The sequence below is a fragment of the Solenopsis invicta genome, chromosome 3, assembly GCF_016802725.1.
Source record: "Solenopsis invicta isolate M01_SB chromosome 3, UNIL_Sinv_3.0, whole genome shotgun sequence".
Lineage (NCBI taxonomy): Eukaryota > Metazoa > Arthropoda > Insecta > Hymenoptera > Formicidae > Solenopsis > Solenopsis invicta.
In genome coordinates, this window is record NC_052666.1 from 12959504 (window position 1) to 12969946 (window position 10443).

General features: G+C 40.0%; 1 pseudogene; it reads right to left on the bottom strand.

Moving 5' to 3' along the window:
- Positions 1–348: 348 nt before the first annotated feature.
- On the bottom strand, positions 349–1997 carry LOC113005064 (annotated as a pseudogene).
- Between the last annotated feature and the right edge of the window lie 8446 nt (positions 1998–10443).

A 10443-nucleotide genomic window follows, 5' to 3' on the forward strand; every position in this document is an offset into this window, starting at 1 on the left:
AGGACTACTCGATCCTACTACAGGGTGTTCACTACCTGGAAAAACCTGTAAAGTCATGGAACGTCGTGGAACGTCGTGGAACGTCGTGGAACGTCGTGGAACGTCGTGGAACGTCGTGGAACGTCGTGGAACGTCGTGGAACGTCGTGGAACGTCGTGGAACGTCGTGGAACGTCGTGGAACGTCGTGGAACGTCGTGGAACGTCGTGGAACGTCGTGGAACGTCGTGGAACGTCGTGAAACGTCATGAAACGTCATGGAATGACATGGAACGTCATGGATCGTCATGGATTTCACATTATGCCCCCTGGAATCCTGGATTTTCCTGGAAATTTGATCAATTTGATCATTAGTCCTGGAATTTTTTGAAGTTTTACTTGTAAAATTTTATATCTTATTGACAAAACAATTTCTATATGATGCGAAAAGGGAAATCGTAAAATTCTCCGGATGTAACAATCTTTTAAAGAATATTGTAAAATTTTATTAAAGTCAGAATAATAAAAAAAAAAAAAAATAGAATTCCTAACTGAATATTTTTATCAAAATAATAATAGTAGCGCTTTTTTTCTTTATAAATTGGTACGCACCGCGCGGACTGACAATTCGGTTTCGTTTAACAGTGCCAGTCCTTCAACTGTTAATAACATTAGCAAATCTTAACGAATTTAGTTTTGTTAACACACTCCTTGAGTGGAAATATATTTATTATCATTATTGTTTTAGAGTTGCCTCCCAAAGAAGGTATTAATAAGTGTGTTAACTTGGAATCTCTATACGGAACGTATTCTTGTTTCTTCCGAAGTGCTAAAATTACATTGGTAACATTTGCTAATGATTTGTTAATATATCTAGTTTCTGTTGTAGCGTATTCTTCAGTATTTACCCTTTCGGAACCGGCAAGGTCAATTAAATTTAAAATTCCTACGGATACTTTGTTTTTATATGTACTTGTTATTCATACTGTTATCACTAAATGTGATCTAGATGATCTATAATAAAAATATGAATTATTATATATTATTATTTGTATACACGGTTGCCGCATTGTGTATTCTAAATTAAATTATAAGTTAAATTATATCCCAATAAAGAACGTATTATTTTTCAATAACTATATTATTTAAATTTAATTAAAAAAGTAAAAAACTCTTCACTTCTTGTAACACCTTATTGCAATTTCAACTAAATATAATATGCAAAATAAACTTACTGTTCATTTAAACGTGTAGCCGCAGTGGCTCGGTTCCGTTGCGCTGTTTGAAAAAATTTGTATAGTTCTTCCGGACTGTGTACTTTTTTGATTCGTAAATTAGTCACATATACATCTTTACTTTTGTTATCAATCATTTGTATATTATGAACTTTTCGTTGCGAGTTCAGAAGATTAATAATATTTTTGTTATATACTTCTATGGTAAATTCTGTAATAACAGTTTCTCTTAATTTGATACTGTTTCATATCAACGCAGAACTTTTAGAATTCCTAACTGAATATTCTTATCAAAATAATAATAATAATAATAATAATAGCGCTTTTTTTTTCATAAACTAGTACGCACCGCGCGGACTGACAATTCGGTTTCGTTTAACAGTGCCAGTCCTGCAACTGTTAACAACATTAGCAAATCTTAACGAATTTATAGTTTTGTTAACACACTCCTTGAGTGGAGATACATATTGTGCACAACAGATCTTCGGGAATGAGATATATTGTTTTTCTGGGGATTTTTTTTAACAGTTGTAATACTGTTGTCGCAGACTATACTAATTAATTTCTTTGGTTTTAACACAACTTGTGTATTATTTAGTATTTTTCTTCTCTTGATTTAAATGCTCCATGTGAAGTAATTTTTTTAGTTTCTCTTGTCTTGTCATTATTGACAGTTTATTTTTTATCTTTCTCGGGCATACTGTGTGCCCGAGATACTTGCATCTTTTCGGTGGCAATTCTTCCTCTATGGCGTCTAGAGTCACATACGGTGTCTTTATCTTCATTCCTTATTCGTATTTATTATGCTCGCGACGCGTGTATAAATTGTGCAGTTTTACTAAACATTTGGCAATATACTCCTTGTGCTCTTTTTCTTTCTTCGTAATCCCGATTTTATTCACGTTAGCGATTATTAACATGATCGTCTTGCTCCATGGTTGCAACGTGTGATTCGTTGATATAGGTAGAGCTTGAAACGTATGTCTCTGATTATGACTTGTTTGGTGTCATAATTAGTACAAATTAAATTGTTCTCAAGAGAATTGCAGTAAAGAACAAGCTGAATATTCCTGCCGTAATTTGGCAATCTAAATCGCGGCAGAAATATTCAATTTATTCTTTACTGCAACAAAAAACATGATTTTTCAATGATATTTTGTATAAAATACATATTTGAGATTTTTTATTGTTTAATCTTTATTGAGCTTAGCTTTTTGGTCAAAGAACGGCGCGAGCTATAGCGTGGTGTTTTTCCACTCTCATCGAACGTATCTCGTCTCGTTCAGGCGGCTGCTTTCGGGATCGTGACCGCTATTCCTTACGCCAATCTGCAGGTTGGGCGCCAGACGTGCTCGGCGGCACGTCAATCCGCTAACCTTCCAAGCCCGACACGAAATTACGCTACGGCAGCAACCTAAACGCGTGCGAGAGCCAGCTGACTCTACCAAACGGAGAGGGGCGGGGTGAGGCGAGGGAGAGAGTTTCTTGCGTTAGCTCGCCGAGGAAGGCGGGCGAGGGGCGAGAAATTCCACGCTGATTCACACTTGTCATAAAACATTTATTGTGAAAAAAAGGCGGCGACATCGGGTGCGCTGCAAATGTATTTGTCGACTTGAGGCGGAGATGACATGAGTGATCCGAGTAACACAAAACGAGGTGTCGCGATCTCAAGGGGTGACTCGCGGAGAGTCCTGCGCTTGACAGTGAGTCGCAGGGCGTTAAGTTACAATGCGAGAACGTCGCCGGACTTCGACGAACACGACACTTCCCGCGCGGTGTCCGGGCAACAGCGTTACGGACGTCCTCGCTTGATCCGTCGCGATTCTCTCTCTCTTACGTACGCCGTCCGGGATGACGACGCGCACTCGGTGCAGAGCTCCGTACTGGATCCTGCACTTCCTCCGGCCTCGACGTTCTCTCCAGGAGAGTGACGACCCAAGCGCGACTCGCGAAAACTCCCTCTTAGCTCGCCTCGAGGTCCGCGAAGAACCCCTCACATTTGCTGTCGATCGCTTTTCTGCTACACCAACGAAAATGGCGCCTCGCGCTTACGAACACTAAGAACGGTCGACAGCAGAGTGTGAGCGCGGCTTCCGCCTCACTCGCACGCGGCTTCCGCCTCACTCGCACGCGGCTTCCGCCTCACTCGCACGCGGCTTCCGCCTCACTCGCACGCGGCTTCCGCCTCACTCGCACGCGGCTTCCGCCTCACTCGCACGCGGCTTCCGCCTCACTCGCACGCGGCTTCCGCCTCACTCGCACGCGGCTTCCGCCTCACTCGCACGCGGCTTCCGCCTCACTCGCACGCGGCTTCCGCCTCACTCGCACGCGGCTTCCGCCTCACTCGCACGCGGCTTCCGCCTCACTCGCACGCGGCTTTACAACAACGAGGTCAACGTAACCTCTACTCGCGGAGCCTGCTCACCGCCACAGCGACTCCTCCCTGGCGTTGTCACGGCGTTGTCACGGCGTTGTCACGGCGTTGTCACGGCGTTGTCACGGCGTTGTTCCTCTCTCGAAAATGCTCTGTGGCCTCCTCTCGTAACCCTCGTGTTCTCGCGATAGCGCTCACGCCGGGGATCGCACCTCTTCAACGCTGCTGGGCTCATGGCCATACGCCGAGTGACGAGAATTACGATCAATGGTGGATCGATGCCGCGCATCCTTCTCTCGCACCGGTGGTGCGCCCGACGCTTGTGCGCGGCTTTGTGCGTGGCGACAGCCAATCCGCGCCTCTCCCGCGGCCGCTGCTGTGCCAACGGTGTATTCTGGCGCGTCGCCGGAGGGCGTTCTCCGGACCCTGGTGTGATGAAACTCGATAGCGGAAGCGACTGCTCTTGTTTCCGCTGCCGCTCCATCGCGGCCACTGTGCTAATTTCGTGTGGCAAACGATACCCGGGTCTGTATCCTCGACAGGGTCTCCGCTCCTCCGGCCCATTCCGCACCGGCCTGGCTACCGCTTCCCGTGGCAATCAGGAGCGTTAGCTTGTCTCCCAAGTTTCCTATGCGGCGCCTTGCCGCTCTCGAGATGCGACACCTCAGACGCCGCCGCTACATTACTGCTCTTCCTCCTCCGGCGGGCGGTGACGTGGCCGCTGCTCGTTCGCCGCTCCCTGCTGCCGGTTCCCTCGTCGTCCGCAAACGGGCCCGCAAATTTTGACATGAAAATAAGGGAGTAATTAATGTACGGTTTATTTACGCGGACTCGACCCTCCTCTGGAGACCGCGGCAATAGAGGTGCGAACCCGCGCCCGCCCTGTAACGGCGGCGGGACGCTGCTTTACTGCAGCGGACTGCAACGTCACAATACATATATATATATATATATTTATTTATTTGTTTATTAATACGTACCCCTGACGAATCTTTGAAAAACATCGAGGTGCATTTCTTCTTATATGGGAGTGGTGGTGTTGCAAGGCATACCACATTTAACAAACTGTATTCTTGAAATGCTTTCATTAAAAGGGATGTTAATATTTATATTGAGATTTTTTAATCTACTAAAATTTTCTAACTTATGTTTTCTTTTTGTTCCACTTCTTTCAGAGTTTGTACAAATTTGAACAAAAATTCTGAAATTGCCCGTTAACTCCTGCACTCTGTTGTGCAATATACGAATTTCTTTATTTTTTTTAGAAATTATTTTTTCTAAGTTTGTAATTTTTTGTTTTAATTCTATACATGATTGCTTTAATTTATTTAACTAGGAGGACTACTCGATCCTATTAGGAGGATTACTCGATCCTATTAGGAGAACTACTCGATCCTACTACGAGGACTACTCGATCCTACTAGGAGGACTACTCGGTCCTACTCTCTCTGAGGAGTACCAAGCAAAGAGCCAGAAAAAAGTACGAAGTCGTACATCTTTTCAAGAAAATTTTGGAGTCGTGAATTGTCTTTGTTTTGCAAATAAAGCTTTAAATCTAATTGATGGTTTGTACAAATTTTAGGCTCAGGAGCAGTTATGTACATTGACAGAGAGTGACAGATACGCATGATTCTTTGACATGGACTAATTGACGGACTATGATATGATAATAGCTAAATCACACCTACTAGATCCAAATGATATCACTTTTATCGTGGATCAGCATTGCTGGTCTGGACAACTTCATTCAGGAACTCAGAAAGATAGTTATCCTGCCTTTACAAAAAAAGGAATTATTTGAATGATTTGCAACCAACTCAAGTACTTAAGGTACTATACGTCTCCTTTGGTGAGAAATCAATATTTTAAATGTGCTTGTTACTTTTGGGGAGTACTACTATATAGTCCACCAGGTTGAGGCAAAACCATGATCGCTAAGGCTACAACTCGAAAGGCGAAGACCCGCTTCTTAATCTAAATCTTAGATATAAGCATCTTGACCGACAAATGGTATGGGGAGAGTCCGAAGCTGGCCACCGCCGTTTTCTCATTGGCAGTGAAACTGCTGCCCTACATTATTTTCATTGATAAAATTTGTATATCACCAAGAATAAGTTTTCTGCGTTCAGTTTTTTATTTTAGAATGTTTTTTTATTACTTAGAGGAGAAACCTTTATTTTTTCTATTTTTTTTGGAATTTTATCTACAGCTAATTTATCATATCGTAGATACGAGGGGCTGTTTCGTAAGTTTTGCAAAGTAGTAAGGAAAACACGATAATTTGTCATTGAAAATGGCTTTATTGTTTTTCAAAGTATTCTTCATGATGATCAATACACTTCTGCATTTGCTCCAACTATTTATTACAGCGTCCATGCCATTCCGAAGGTGGTACCTCCAAAACATGTCTTAAAAAAAATCAACCGCTTCTTCTAGCGTCGAAAATTGTTGACCACGCAGTTTATTCTTGATGTTCGAGAACAAAAAGAAGTCATTGGGTGCCAAATCAGTACTGTATGGTGGATGACCCATTAATTCGATGTTTTCACTGGTCAAATAGGTGGTTGTTAGAACCGATATGTGAGAGCTCGCATTGTCATAGTAAAGAATGATTCGTTGTCTTGAGTTGTTCTTTCTTGTTTGACCGAAGACCTCTGGCAAACAAATGGTTGTGTACCACTTTACGTTAATCGTTTTACATTACTCTAAGGTTACTCTTGCCATATGACCAGTTTTTCTGAAAAAAACATTTGTTTTGAATTGCTTCGAGCGCAAATAACTTTTGTTGGTTTGGATTTATTTTGAAAGACCCATACAATTGACTGCTGTTCAGTTTTCGGCATATGCATAGATCCGTGATTCGTCAGCTGTGTAGAGGTTATACACGGCATTTGATGCACCTTGATCGAATTTCTTTAGCATTTTTTTGCACCAATTTACACGATTCTTTTTTTGAACAATTGTCAAATTATGCGGGATTCAACGTGAACAAATTCTTTTTGCAGCCAAATGTTGATGCAATATTGTTTGTATGAATTTATACCAACATCCAGGGATGCCTGAATCTCACCGTATGTCATATGTCGATCTTGCATTATTAATTCACGCACAGCATTGATATTTTCTGGCACAGCAGCTGATTTTGGACGACCTTTGCGAGGTTCCTCGGTGAACGAACTGCAACCACGATTGACTTCATTAAAGCAGCAACAAATAGTGGCCTTGTGTGGTGGTTTTCATGTTAATTCCATTTTTTTTTTTACTGAAACAGTTAAGTCACTGTAAACAATACAAGTAGCTTCAGTACGACAAAAGTTTCCAGTAAAAAAATCTTCCAAACTGTCAAACTTTTTGATGGTAAGGTTGTGACCGGACGCGGATTGTGAGCGCGTAAATCGGTCGAAAAACCTGGTAGATAACACGTACGGCTGAGAAGCCTGTGAAAATTAATACGGTCGTTCTTGATTTATTCTTAACCGGAGAACGAGAAAGGATCAGCAGACGAACTAATTACTTGCCTCGTCATCGCCCCGGATTCATTTGCGGCGCCCCTCGGCTCGTCTGCTGGCTCGTCTGCTGGCTCGTGCGACGTCTTTTCAGACTCTTGACCCTCGGCAGCTCTCTGCTGGGCTTGTACTGCGTAAATTAACTTTGTGTAGCCGTGGAACGTTTTTAACGATTCGACAGGAAACAATCCATTGACGTTAGATATACTAAAAGATTGAATTGCAGCAGCAACAGACCGACTTAATTGACGCGCTGCAACTTTTACTCTCATTTTTACAAATGAATCTTTGAAGTTAAAATTTCTTTTGTTTAATTTCTAAAGTTGCTTAAATGAAAAATGTTGCTCGGCATCAAAAGCATTTTGAATATATTTTAATTTAGCTACTTTATTTTCAGAAAATTGTATTATACATCGAAGCAAAGCATTACGAGTGCATTTTAATAAATGTGGAACTTCATAAATTATTACTATGATTTCCTGATTAACTACGAATGCGTAATTAGTTGGGTCATTCTCTGCACACAATTCGGATAAAGCTCTCCTCTGAGTAGAACCTTGGTCGCAAACAGTTGCTTTCACTTTAATGCCAATCTGCTGAAGTTGCGAAATAATATTTATTATTATAGATTTCAAGTTGCTTTTAGAAATTTGATTAACTGTGAAATAATATGCAATTACTTGTTTCCAAGATCTTTTGAGACCCACGAATCATGAAAACGAGCGCATGATTAGCAGCTTTAGAAGTTTGACCCAATTCACCCAAATCTTCGTAACCAGTAATCTGCTTTTTATATACTTCGTAGTGATAACCTCCACTTAAGGATATTTCATCAAAAACTAAAGTACAATATTGATCAAGTTTGTCCATTTTATTGCTCTTTATTTTTAATTGTTCTAAAAGAAGTTTATTTAATCCAGTATTGAAAGAAACTTTTGATAAAACATGTTTCAATGTGCGAATTGATGGCAATTGAAAGTAGGTGGACAAATGTTTGTAGAGGCAAGGACTCCGTTTGTACATCGAGCAAAAGTTTTATCTTCTTCTGACCATCTTTTTCCAGCAGAAGTGCAATCTGGATTTCGTAACTGTGAATTGATAAAATTTTTTGTAACGCTATTTAGATTATTATTAATGCATTCAAAAACGTTGTCGTCCTACATAGATTTTAATATTGTCATAGTATTTCTTTTGTCATAAAGTTCTTTTTTTATTTTACACAATTTTGCAGTAACTTTGCGATGAATTTTATACATGATTTTTTTTGCGGTAACATTGACTTTAAAGTTCTTTCTATTTCTTTTAAAATTCCTCTTTTTTACTTTTTTTAAGGATCGAAGATTTATCATTTAGTTCTAAATTGTGAAAATTACTACAATTCTCATTATTATTTATATCCTTACAGATATGCAGATCATTATTTTTATTTTTTGAATTTATTGAGCAATTTCCAGAGTGAGTATTATTATTAGGAAATTCAGTAGAAGTTACTTTATAAGTATTGTCACTATTTACGGAAGTGGAGATGTCATACGAAGCAGTATTCGCAATTTCAGAAGAATTGTTTCAAATGATAGATTCTGATATAGTATTATTAATAAAAGAATCAGTAATTTCAAAATTTTTAGGTATAACGTTTTGGTTTAAAAGGTGCTTTGAAGAATTTATGAAATCTTCACAAAAATGATCCTCGCAAATGCGCAAATTTTGACAATTGATTGAAGTATCAATATCACAAGCAAGCTTTCATTTCGTGGAAGTGTCGAGATTTGTGGGAAATCGATGTTATTATCCGATTCTATGTTATCACAGTTATTTTTATCTACATTACTACTTTTATTATTACTAACAGTAACATTATCATTATTAATGCAATTTTTATCCGATATCTCTAACAAATTATTACTAAACACGACATTTTCTTCAACATTTTGACAACATAAATCAGTATTTAAGAATACGTTTATATCATTCAGTTCTGGAAATGATAATATTGTAACTTGTAAATCGTTTTTTATATCAACATTTAAGTCAGAAAGTCCATTTATATTCATAGGTAGAATATTTTCATGCAGTAACATGTCAGATGTATTCATTAAGTAAATTGACATTTGGATCTAGTATTATTTCAGTTGTTACTTCATCAGAAATTACAATATGTTTAGGTTTTTTAATGACTGTAAAAAATTGCAAGTATTAATGACACGTTGTTTTATCATATATACCGGGTGTCCCAGACCACCCGTCCCACCCGATTTTTTCGTAAACGCGACATTTTACAGAAAAATGTTTCAGACAAAAGTTGTAGGGTTTTAAAAGATCTATTTACTGATTTTATCAGTTTGACCTTGGATGGCGTCGCCAAGGTCAGATCAAAATAACATTAACTTTTTTAAATAGGACACCTCATTTTTGGTTCCAGAATCTAATAGCTGGTGTCAAGACCTTTCCAAAACACTATAAGAAAGTTTATTTTTGTTGAGTACTTTCCGAGTTGTGAGGCTTGAAAGTTACGGTGTACTGTTACCTTCAAGCGTCATAACTCGGAAAGTCCTTAACCAAAATAAACTTATTTATAGTGTTTTGGAAAGCTCTCGAAATCGACTACAAGAAAATGCAATGAAAAATATACCTGTTTCAGACCACCCGTCCCACCCTTTTAAAACGTAGGGATGTGCTTGTACAAAAAAATGGCTCAGACAAAATTTGCATGATTTCGAGGGATCAACCTGATGATGATCTTGAATTCGACCTTGAGATCGATCTTGGGCATAAAGGTATAAGTCAAAGTAACATTTTTAAAATGTAAAAACGAAATAATCGGTGCCGCCTGTAGGTATTAGCGTTACCTAAGGTGTACCTTAGGTAACGCACGTGTAGGTAACAAGATCGTACTTACACCTTATCGGGGTGCTTTTTTAAGGTGGTTCCCCTCGCCGTCACCTTTGTCGGGGTGCTTTCATAAGGTGGTTCCCCTTGCCGTCACCTTTGTCGGGGTGCTTTCATAAGGTGGTTCCCCTTGCCGTCACCTTTGTCGGGGTGCTTTCATAAGGTGGTTCCCCTTGCCGTCACCTTTGTCGGGGTGCTTTTTTAAGGTGGTTCCCCTTGCCATCACCTTTGTCGGGGTGCTTTTTTAAGGTGGTTCCCCTCGCCGTCACCTTTGTCGGGGTGCTTTCATAAGGTGGTTCCCCTTGCCGTCACCTTTGTCGGGGTGCTTTCATAAGGTGGTTCCCCTTGCCGTCACCTTTGTGCACACGCATGTTGTTCAGTCTCGATGTTCAAAATGTCCACCACGTGCATTTATACAGGCTGTTACCCTACTTTGGAAATCATCCGTCGCCCGACGAATTT